Source organism: Vicia villosa, unplaced genomic scaffold, assembly GCF_029867415.1.
Source record: "Vicia villosa cultivar HV-30 ecotype Madison, WI unplaced genomic scaffold, Vvil1.0 ctg.000052F_1_1, whole genome shotgun sequence".
Taxonomy (NCBI): domain Eukaryota; kingdom Viridiplantae; phylum Streptophyta; class Magnoliopsida; order Fabales; family Fabaceae; genus Vicia; species Vicia villosa.
The window spans coordinates 851,263-863,745 of record NW_026704981.1 but is presented as its reverse complement, the minus strand read 5'-3'; positions in this window follow the sequence as shown (position 1 = coordinate 863,745).

The window sequence follows — 12,483 nt, the reverse complement described above, 5'->3', positions numbered from 1 at the left end:
GTGTTTACTATCCCTCCCTGTCGTTACTCTTTGACACTCTACTTACGTACACCATAAAAATTCAAGAAAGAAGAGCAAAGTTCATATACCTCTATTATTTTCCAGAGTGTAAATTTTTGGGTTCTTTTGGTATATAATCCTTTGCCACCTTGAACGTTTGAAAGCGGACGCTTTTTCAACCCTTCAGTTGCAAGAAGATTGAATAAGGGCAGTTATTGCGCCCCGAAATTTACCCTATTCATTTCAATCAAAATTAGCTTGTGTTTCATTATCATATGCATTCATACATTGAAATGGGATCAAGGTACTTTGGCATTCATTGACTTCATCAAGCTATATAAGAGGGATATTTGTCAATCAGTGCAAAGAGGATCCAATATCCTCATTCTTTTGATCACTCAATTTACAAGGGATTTTCATACTTCAAGACATCTCAATATGTCCATAACTTCATCAGATGATTGAAGATTGATAAACAATTAGAGAGAATCAACTCCTCTTATCTTTCTGGTTCTTGTGTTGATTTTGTGATTACTCAAGTATATAGCTCCTTCTTTGATCAAATTATTGAAGCATCATCCTCCCATCATCATACAAGACATCTTTTCTCAAGAGATTCCCCAAATTGCCTAAAGGAATTAAGGTTTTGAAGTTGTGCACTCTTCTCCTATCTTTTGACTGAAAATTAGGGTTTTGGTCAAAGTCAATATCCCATTGACTTTTTGAACAAAACTTGATTCCATGGTTCTCCATATGTTATAAGGTGCCTAAGGATGGAAAATTAGCCATTGATTTTAATCAGAAGGTTTTCAATTGCTCAGATGAATTCAAATCAATTGATTTGGGGAAACACCATAACTCAATCTCTGATTCTTGCACCATAACTCAACCTCTAATTATTGCATCCATGAGTTCTATGTGTTTTAAATTGGTGTAAACATGTTCATGATGTTGTTAGCTGACCAAATGATATGTTTGATGTATACAGATTGCTGCATTTGAGCTTGTGTTGTTGTTTGTTTTTCTGAGCAAAAGATGAATATTAGTTAATGTTTGTTTAAATTTCTCTATGATTTACGGTTTGTTTCGTGTTATTCTTGATGCTATGTTGTAGATCTCCACGAGATCTACAACTTTGATTCAAATTTTATTTAATTTCATGGAAAGATGAGTGTGTTATGGTGATTTGAAGTTGCTGCATCACATGAGTGTTAGGGTTTTAGTTTTCTGAGTTATTGAATGAACGTTTGAAGAAGACGATATGTGATTTGGTTGCTTTGGTGGTTTGACTTGTTAACCTGGGGCCCACGCGCCACTTGTCATTTCTTTTACTTTAGTTTTTTCTTTTATTTCTCTTCATTTTCCATTGATTTCTTGATTTTATTTCACATAGTTTTGATGATTTAAAAATTCTGGAAAAGTAAGACAATGATCCATATTGAGTCTATTTTATTTTATTTTTTGTTTTAATTTTAGAATTTTTGTGGCACATGAAATAAATTAATTATTTCAATGTGTTCTTTCCTTGAAATTTATTATTTCTTTTATATTTTAATTTTGTTTTTGATGATCCATTAATCCTAAAATTGTGCAAAATATTTGTGATGATTCTTAGAGTTTTCTATAATTTTGGATGGTCTTATACCATATTTATTGGAAGTTTAGCTTTAATTAATCAATAATGAAGTCTATTTTTTAATTTTTAGGGTTTTGGTTGATCATATGGAAAGAATGCTTTCAAATTCCAACTTCCCTTGCTTGTAAAAATCAAAAAGAAATTGTCCAGGATTCTTGGATGTTTTAGGATCATGAAAGTGATTTTTAATGTGTCTAGTTTGGTGACTTTCCCAACTAGTCTTGACAATTGGCTTTCATTTTCATCTTTCTCTAGCAATTCAAGAACTCTAAACATTTTTTCTGATATTTAGAGATCTTAGGGATGTAGTAATTAATTTGGTTTGAATTTATAAGTCTTCTTTCTATTTTTTTATCCATTTTAGAAGTGAACTTGTCCATTTGGTCTTGATGAATTTGGTTGAGTTTCATTGAGTAACTTGTGAACATATTTTAAGACCAATTCTTGGACATGTAATGATCCATTATATGCTCTCTTATCACATCAACTTTGGTCAATTTCTTTGATTATATGTAGTTGTTTGTTGATTTTTGCTTGGTTCCTCTAATTGGCCAAATTTAGTCATCTTTCTTGATATGTTCAATAAAGTGTTCTCTAAGAGCATGAGAACCAATTGACTCTACTTTATGCTTGATGCCTTTTTCTTCCATTTGATCTCGTATCTTGAGATTAGGGAATGCACTTTGTGCAACCATAAGGATTCAATATTTTCCCTCTTTCCCTAATCTCTCTCGTATGATAAGAGACTTAAGTCCATTCTTATGGACAATTCAATTACTCAATCATATCTTCTTTTCTTTCTAATCTTGAAGCTTGATTTGTCTTTCCTTTGAGGTCATGATTAAGAGATGTCTTGTTGCATTTTCTTTTGAATATCATGGATCCAATCTTGAATGATGTGCTTCTGACATATATGGTCTTGTTACTTCTTTTCTATTGCTCCTTGATTCTTTGATTGGTATTCATCTGCCAAGTCATGAGGATGACTACTTAGGAGCTATATTGTGCTCTTATGTACCTAGTCTTGCTTTTGTTGTATGGTGAGGCTAATTAAAATCTCATGATCCAATGTTTGTAATTGATCTTAGGATCACATATCCTATCTTATCTTCACTTATCGTGCTTTTATAGTCCCTTGGTTGAGTACATCATTTGCCAACTAACTTGGAGACATTTATAAGTTATATTCCTCTTGTTTGTTTGAAACCTTTGAGCTTGTTTCTTGATGGTTCTTCTTCTTATTCTTGAGCCATGTCCAAGGAATGATACTTAGTGTTTGCCACTGACCATAACACTCAAATACATCACCTCTTGCTCATTCTATTAAGCACATAGTTCTTTATGCTTGTCTCTGTTCATGGACTATATTTCTACTTATTCTTACAAGTTTCTTGTTTCAATTTTGTACATGAGTTTTTGAGCCACTATGTCTTGAATATTCTTGTTTGAGGTTACTTATGATGCAATTCTTCCCTCTTCTTGATGCTTCATGCCTTGATTTATACTTGTTCATCTATTCACATACTTGTTTGATCACACACACGCCTATTTGCCTAGTTTTGGTGTGATGTTTTGGTGTTTCTCATAATATCTTCCAACAATGTTTGTGGTGCTTAGATGTGTGATCATATGAGTCATATGCTTCTGAATTTCTTGGTTTGATGCTTATTCCCCATGATCCATCTTCATTTATTCCCTTCTCATTGCTTGTTAGCATGACATGAGGACTTATGTCCATCTAGGGTTGTTGATTTGCTTTTGCTTGTGTGTTTGGATGATTATTCTTCCTCAAGCATGTTTATATGATGATGTTGAGTTTATAACGTGTATGCTACTGAATTGTATGTCACTCCATCCCTCTCACTTCACGTCACCCCCCCTTTGGTATGCTAGGTTAATCACATGATACATGAAACCTTACTAGCTAGTTTGCACTTGTTTGCTTTTGTTTGATGCTTTTAGGTCCATACCTTCTTAGCAAAACCCATAGGAATTGTCTTAACATAAATTTGTGTTTACTTAAGAGAAATGTTTCTACCCCTTTGATGATTACCTTTTTTTAGGACTTAGGTCCATACTTGCAACTTGTTTAAGTTTTATTCTTCTTTTGCCATGCATGTTTGCTCAAGTTAGGTGATGTTTGTTGACATGTAACCTCTTAATGGTAATTTTTGGTATCCCAAAGCATGTTATACTTAGGTATCTACCTTTGTCCCACTCTTGCAGGTATGTAACCTCTTTTTCTTTTTGACCCTTATTGCCTTGATTAGAGTAAGTTAATACCTTTAACATGATAGGAATAGAACTTTATGCTTGTTGTGATAAGTTATCATAACAAGTTCATGTGGTTTTTTAACCGTCACTTCTTTGATTTGTTTCTCTACTTGTTCAAGTATAGATTGTTTTCTTTTGAGATGTTTATCTCTTATCTTAGAAGTGTTTACTTCCTTCACTTGTATTCACTACTTGTTTAAGTAATTGTTTTTGTTGCTTGAGGTGGTTATCTCTTTGTGTTTAGGCATTTTGTTTAAGATATTTAAAATTGCTTTCTTTACTTGTTCAAGTGTTGATTGCTTTCTTTTGAGATGTTTATCTCTTATATTTAAATGTTTACTTATTTCTTGTGTTGATGCCATGCTCCCTTAGAAATGTGATTCCATATTTTTTAAGATGAGTCATATAGACCTTAGGATTGATATCCATGCATGACAATATTAAGTAGATCTCCCCCTTATCCCAACTTTAGATCCACAAGCATGGCAACTTATAGGATCAAGATCCCTTTTTGTTTAGTCTTTTGCATCCATTCAAAAACGCTCTAATCACACTTAATTTCTCAAGAAAGAAAGTATCCAGATACCCCCATCTTATGAGGGGTCATCTAATATACTATCCATAAAAAATAACAACAAACCTTTCTTTCTTCTTAACTTTCAAAACACTCTAGCTTTTTTTGATTAAATAAGGGAAAAGTATTCAGATACCCCCACCTTATGAGGAATCATTTGATGTACTCTCCTAACAAAAGTATTCAGATACTCCCATCTTATGAGGGATCATCTAATGTACTATCCCCAAAAAAAATACCAACCAATTCAATTTTCTTTTTCCTTTAAGAACATGTTAATTCCTTTCTACGATAATTACGTGAGTCTCCAAAGGTCGGGCCGCAGTAGAATTTGAAATTGACATAATTCATTAAAAAACACAAACAAACCAAAACTTTTGAGCCGAACTATGGCGCTGTGATTCCTCAAAAAGGGTACGTAGGCATTAGGTCGCGGGCCTAAACAAGCAAAACTTTGCAAAATCTTTTAGACTTTTAGTTTTACACCCTTTAGATTATAATAAATTTAAGTGGATCCTGTGGAGTACCACTGACGTGAGGGATGCTAATACCTTCTCCTTGTGTAATCGACTTCCTTACCCTCTCTCTTGTTTGCGATGACCATGTTCTTTCCCACTCTTAGGTTTACTCGGTGTTTTCTTTTCCTCTCTTGGGATAAATAACATTGATGATGATTCTCTATCTATCTACGATGTTAGAAATTGCAATTTCAGAATTATTAAAGGGACATTGGGAAAGGTATCTGAGGGGCTTTGGAACTCTATGAACAGGTTGGGGATTATGAATGTTTCTGATGAATTTGATCCTGTGTTGATGTTAGAGGAGTCAAAAAGGAGGGATTCAAAAGGAGTTAAAGAGAAAAAGGGGATCGAGACATTTTAAGCATGATTATTTTCTCTTTTAATATAAGAGGAGGGTGCAATAGAACTAAGAGGAGGAGAGTTGGCAATCACATGCACAAGAGGGAAGCTGGTGTTGTGTTTTTACAGGAAACAAAAATAAGTGGCATAGAAGAGGGAGTTATTAGGGAATTGTTGGGTGGTGATAATGTTGAATGGTCAACATCGGATGCTGTGGGAGCGTCGGGTGGTATTGCTATCATGTGGAGGCAATATTTGTTCTTACTGCTATATAGCTTTAGAGGAGATAGGTATTTGGGATTGTGTGTTGAGAAGGAGGAGAGACTGTTATATTTTGTTAATGTGTACGCTTCTTGTGATTTTTCGACTAGAAGGAGAACGTGGAAGAAATTGATTGAGTTTAAACACAGTAATTTACCGAGATCATGGTGTGTGTGGGGGGGACTTTAACACAATATCCAATAAAGAGGAAAGAATAGGTATGTCTAAAAAGAGTTATAGAAAGGAAATTGGCTGCTTCAAGAATTTTATAAAGGAGATGGATCTTGTGGATCCCCCTACTTTGGGAGGAAAATTCACGTGGTTTAATAATAATGGCAAGGCTAGGAGCAGGATTGACAGATTTTGCTTTCGGATTGCTTCATGGAGAAATTGAAAGTAGCAGGGTGGTACATAGGAGGGAGATATTTATCCGACCATGCGCCGATTTGGATTAATGATAATAGGAAGGACTGGGGGCCTAAAGCTTTTAAGTTCAATAACTCTTGGCTGAAACACAAAGATTTCAATAATTTTGTGGAGAAGGAATGGGGCAAGATTCATGTTAAAGGGAGGTGGTTATGTATTGACTGAGAAATTGAAAGTTCTAAAAGGGAGGCTATCGTGGTGGAAAAAAGTGGTTTATGGATTGGTAGATCTCAACATTGACAAGGCTTGTGAGGAGATGCATGTAATACGGTGGGAGAATTGACTTTTTTGAAATGTTGCGGATAGCAAGAGTCGCCACAGACATTTATTTTATCCAATATATAGAAAGGATAAAAGAACAGAATAAAAAACCTTTTTAAAAGACTTTGAGTTCGGGGGGTAAGTTATACAAAGGGAAGGTTTAAGCACCCTTTGTATCCATGGTTATCCATGGGCTCTTAATTGCTTAGCTCGCTTTGTTTGTTTGAATTGTTGAAATGTGTAGTGTGTGATTTGAAAAGATTTGAATAAGGACTTTAGCTTGTAAATAAGCGTAGCCTTTTTAAATTGATTTGAAAAGGAAGTGTGAAAAGTAATTTGATTTGAATTTGAATAGAGCAAGCAATTAAAAGCAATTACCCTAAGTTTAAATTTCTGTTCTTTAAGTCTTTAGTTGAAAAGGGCTATCCATATCATAAAGAGGGCAGGTAGTCCTTTCATTGGATTTGAAAAGGGTCATCGGAATTATCATTTGCGATAAGACTATCCATACCATAAAGAGGGTAGGAAGTCTCAGGGAAGGATAGAATAGTCATTTTTAGGCAACTGGCGAGGATACCTTAGCAATTTGGACAATCATCATTTACCGAGGCAACATCGAGGGACAAGATCATTTTCTTGTTAGGAAACTTCGAAGGGACTACGATCTTATGATGATTTATGAACTGAGAGCGACATTTGCTTTAGGTATCCTCGGAATCGAGGGACTTGACTATTTTAGAATCGTAATTAAAAGGCAACAGGCAGCATAAGAAGGGTTACCCTAAAGGTGTGTGGGTGCAACAATCACGTGATTATATTCAGATATTTATCTTGTAATTAGAGTGATACTAGGTTAATTTTAGCAAGGCTTGCACTCCCTAGGATTACTAACCACACATAAATATAAGGCAAAAATTAAAGATCCTACGCTATTACAATAAACACCTGTGAATGCAGAAAAATAAAGACGAAAGATAAAACTAAACTATTACAAGAAAACTTATTGCGACCTATACATATTTTTCTAGAATTTTAAATGACGTAAATTAAATAAATAAATGGCATATTTAAATAAAGGCAAAATTTAAATGATAGAGATTAAAAAAATAAAAATTAAAACACGCACGTGACAATCTTAGAGTGGAGGTGAGAAGAGAAAGTCGCGATGAAATTACAGTTAAGAAAATTTAGAGGTAAAAGTATAAGCCTAAAAATAAAATGCTAGCCTAAAAAGAATGGAGAAAACACCAACCCTAAACAACATCCACCTAAGGAAAAAACCTAATGGTTAAAACCTTGCGGCTAAAAACCTAAGCCTACAGTTAATAGACAACACCTACCTAATGTGTGATTTTATAGGGTTAAGGGCGAGGTTTAGTGAATAAACCTAAAATTAATAGTTATTATTAAAATTACAACCTAAAAATAAATATTAGCCTAATTAATCTAATTATTCTAAACCTAATTTTTAATTTATTTAACCTAATTAAAACTAATTATTTTAATGTTAGTAAATTAATTATCACCTAATGTTAATTATTTTAATGTTAATGGTTAAAAGAGTAGTAAAAAAAAATAAACATGAAAAAGCTGAAAGAGAAAAGAAAGAAGTACATGGAGGGCGCTGGATCTGATGTGTGTATATCCTGGAGGTACATCGTGGGACAGCACGTATCTGGTCCTCAGATCTGGTAGCAGTGGAGATCCAACGGATTGGATGGAAGGTGCTACGTGCGTGTGCGTGTGGTGACTGTAGCGGATCTGGAAACAAGAAACACCAAAATAATTAATGGCTAACGCCTGGGTTCGAACCCAAGTTAGCTCAGTCACAAGCATCTACACTATGCCAATCATGCCAAATTATTAAGTTGCAAATTAACGCTCTCCAATAAATAAATATAAAAACGCGTGCATAAATGGCAATCCAACGTCAAATTCAAAACTGGGCCCAACGCTTGCCAATGCCTGGAGAATCAGAGCGAGAGAGAGAGAGAGATCTAGCGCGTTAACCAGCCATTAAGGTCTTGACACACGGGGAGAGAGAGATGAGTGTAGTTGACGGACCAATAGAAACACGTGAAAAGGCCACGCGTTATGGTCAAATTCCAACTCCTTGGTCTTCATCTTCAACCTCCGCACCTGCGAATTTTGCTGCGGAATCCTCCATGAATTTACCTGCGAAAAATCCTTCGAATTTCCTGCGATTTCAAAAAAATAGCATAATACGACCCAAACAAAATTAGAGTGGACCCAAATCTACCTAAAAACGCGTCTTGAGTTCAAATATGAGGTTATTTTTATCATTTGAGGACTGCATCTATGGATCCGAGAGCCCCTCACGTTTGAGCCCTAGCCATGGTCGATGAAGACTCTGGCCTTAAATCCCTCATGTAAAACGTCAAAGATGTTCTAAATGAGTTCAGAAACATGTTAAAGTTATCAAATTTCATTGAAACACGATAATATGCAGAACACAAAAAAATAAAGTATATACGTGACCTGTTCATTCTGAGTGACTCAGAACCTGCCCTTTGATCCAAACCTACCCTTTAACACCTTGGAAGAATGATATAATGTCTGGTTCGTTTTGAGAATGACCGGAAAATTTGCTTGCTCGTGCCCTAGTTTTTTAACTTTTTGAAGGCTTGGAAAGCGTTTGGAGGCTAGGTTTTTTCGTCCCTCTCTTGCATAATGATTAGCATATATATAGAGGAAGAGATTAGGGTTAAAAACTTGTAGAGAAAGCCATTGATTGATTGGAAAAATATTTGATTGGATCTTGCATGAAAAATTTCCAATATTGGCCAATTTTATTTCCATGACTTCTCTTTCACGTGTGATTTGGCTTGGTGAATCATTTTAAATATCCAAAACTTATCTCACAATATTTGATAATTAAATCATAATTTTATTTGATTTAATTTTGAATAAAAATGAATGAATTCAAAACTAAAAGAATAAAATCACAAAATATTGTATGAGATTGATTTATGGGCTCCAAGATGACTTTTAGATTGATCAAAAAAAATCTCACCATGATTTATTATTTAGTTATGATTATATTTGATTTTATTCGAATTTAAGTGATTAAATTCAAATAAAAATGAAATAAAGTCAAGAAATAAAGGATAATTTGTTAATGGGCCTCTTGTAAGCTCATAATCACGTGGAGAGTTCAAAAACTAAGGCCCAATGCTCAAAAATAACAAATTCCTCATTTAGGTTTTCATGCATTTCCTCAAAATCAACCAACTTGCGCAAGCCATAACTCTTTCAATATTTATCATATGGGGATGATCTAGGACTTTTACGAAAGCCCAAGATGTCCTTTATAAGCCACTTTGGAACAATTTTGGCATTTGGAGATTTTATCTTGAAGTTATTGGTCCTGGCAAAAAATAGTTTTTGTGAATCTTTAAAAGGACCTGTAATATTTTGGCTCATATCTCTCAAATGAAGCATTTCTGGATCTTGGACCCAACATCAAAGTTGTAGAGAATTGAATTTCCTTGAGAATGAGCTTGGGTTGGGGAATTTTTGAGAAAGTATGAGAGAGATATTATCGGTCAAAGTTGGGTTGACTTTTACTTAGAAACCCTAATTTAGCAACTTGTCCTTTTAATGATTTCTGAGCTCTCCTTGATGAATCATGATCAACCTTTGATCAAATGATGAATCTAACATTAAAATGTTGATGTTGACAAAAAATTAGGAGTTTTGACTGTACTTTGACCACAGTTGACTTCTAGGTCAAACTAGTCGACTGTTGATCATTTGAGCAGTTTAATGAGCAATCTTATGAATCAGGGCTTGAAACTTGATGTAGGGATTCTTTGGGACATTTATGGGACCATGGGGTCCATTTGAGGTATCAGAACCTGGGTCTCCTTTGAGAAAAGCAAAACCCTAGTTTAGAGGCACTTGTTTAGGAGATAGGTAGCTTTGAGCAATTGGAGATCTTTGAGCATTTAAAAGTCAGATGGACTGAAATATGATGGGCAAATTTTGGGGTATGACAATGCAATTTTTAGATAACGAGCTTGTTCATTTTGCAGGTAATGTATCGGAGGAGGTGGTCTGTAAGAGGGCTAAAGCGGAGAAAGATTTTTGGGTTAATCTTAATAAGAAGGAGGGATTACTTCGCTTAAAATCGAGGCAACTTTGGCTTTCCAAAGGAGACCGCAACACTCGTTTTTTTCACAATTCTTTAAGATATAGAAAGTTGAGGAATTTGATGTGTTCTCTTGAGTCTAGTAAGGGAAGATTAGAGGAGGTCAAGGATATCAAAGATTTTGTTTTCAACCAATTTAACGGAATCTTTAAGGAGTTAGAAGTTAATAGACTCAAACCTAAGAACCTTGGTTTGTCTTTTTTGTCTCGGGCGGATAGAGAGGAGATGGAGAGTCCGTTCTCGGAGATGGAAGTAAAGGAGGCAATTTGGTCTTGCGATGGTTACAAGATGTAGCAATCTGCTCTAAAAATTAAAATTTAGAGTCGCCACCTATTCTACCAGGGCGAATAGGAAACCCTACGCAGTTAAGAGAATTCCGGGTAAGTTATTATATTCGGGTCAAGGGAAGGTGTTAGGCACCCTTAATCCTTCCCTAAGGTTTTGAGTTTAAGGCGAAGGTTTGTGGCTAAAGATGTTAAGGTTTAGGGTTTATAGCTAAGGAAATGAATAGGGTGAAAAGTGAGATTTGAATGAATTGAGGTTTTGGGGAAGGGGACTCGCCTTGTTGCCAAGTGCCTACGTACCTCCTTATGGAGGATCAGAGTCTACGTAGTTCGGGGCGGGTTGTACGCCTTAGAATTGATATGAATGTATTTGAAGGTATTTTGAATTACCTTATCGCAGTTTTGAAATTTGTAGTTTGAAGATGAAAATGTGTTTTAATAAGGCATACAACCCTGATTATAATATGTTCTATTAATCGCGATGATCAATAGGTTTAATCACCATAATTAACATATTTAATAAAGATTTGTTAATTATTATAATCGATTGATTCGATTATCACCATTAGCAAATAAATGTGTTTTAAATAAATTATTCGAATTGTATTGAGAATTGAATTATTTTATTACTAACCATCGTAATCAATTGATTTGATTAGAACGATTAATAAATTAGCGAAGGATTGTTAATTATCCTAATCGATCGATTCGATTATAACTATTAACAAATTAAAGGTATTTTAAATGAATTATTAGTTATCGTTACCCCTCGTAATCAATAGATTTGATTAAAATAAATAACAAATTGATGAAAATTGCTAATCATCGTAACCAACAGAATCGGTTAAAACCCTTTAGCAAATAAACCTATTTGGATACATTATTTAATTAATTAAATATTAATAATCAACACGCTCATTAAATATAATCGAACCAAATATTAATTATCTAAACCTAATTCTTTATTTAAAAAAACCTAAGGTTTAAATAAGAACAATTAGAAAAAAAACCTAATCCTAATTAAATTAAAATTAAACTTAATTATTTAAAACTAACCCTAATTAAAAAAACCAAATCTACTTATTTTGAATAATTAAAATATAATCCTAACAATTAAAATGTTAATCCTAGTTTAATTAATAAAAATCCTAATTATTAAAAGGGTTTTTTAGGATTTAAATAAAAGTATAGAAACAAATAATTGTATAAAAATAAAATAGAAGAACCAGGGTTTTGATTGAATATGGCAAGGCTGGTGGTCCATGTGATGTTCCCTCGCTCCCGGTGTGTTGGATTTGGAAAGGAAGGGATCATGTGGCCCAGACTAGAGGGTGCATCGTATGCCTTCTGGATGTACGCGCATGGAACCAAGAAGCTTGTTAATTCGTAAAAAAATGAGCAGGAGCTGGGTATCGAACCCACTCCTTTATATTTCCTATTCACTTATCTTTGCCATGCGTGCTGCGTTCTTTAATTGATATTAACATGAAATAGATATAATATAATAAAAACCAAGTTAAGAAAATTTGAAGAGAAACATTTCGCGCCCAGGTTCGTCTTCCCCGTTTGCTTTTTCCGTCGTGGTTGTAGCCCTTCAACAATCAAACCTGCAAATCAGTATTGATAGACCCAGAAAAATAACCCAGATTGATCATACATGACCTCACGAATCCGATAATATCCTTGATTTTGACCGATTTTACCTTTAACTTAAAATCCCCAATTCATGAAACCGA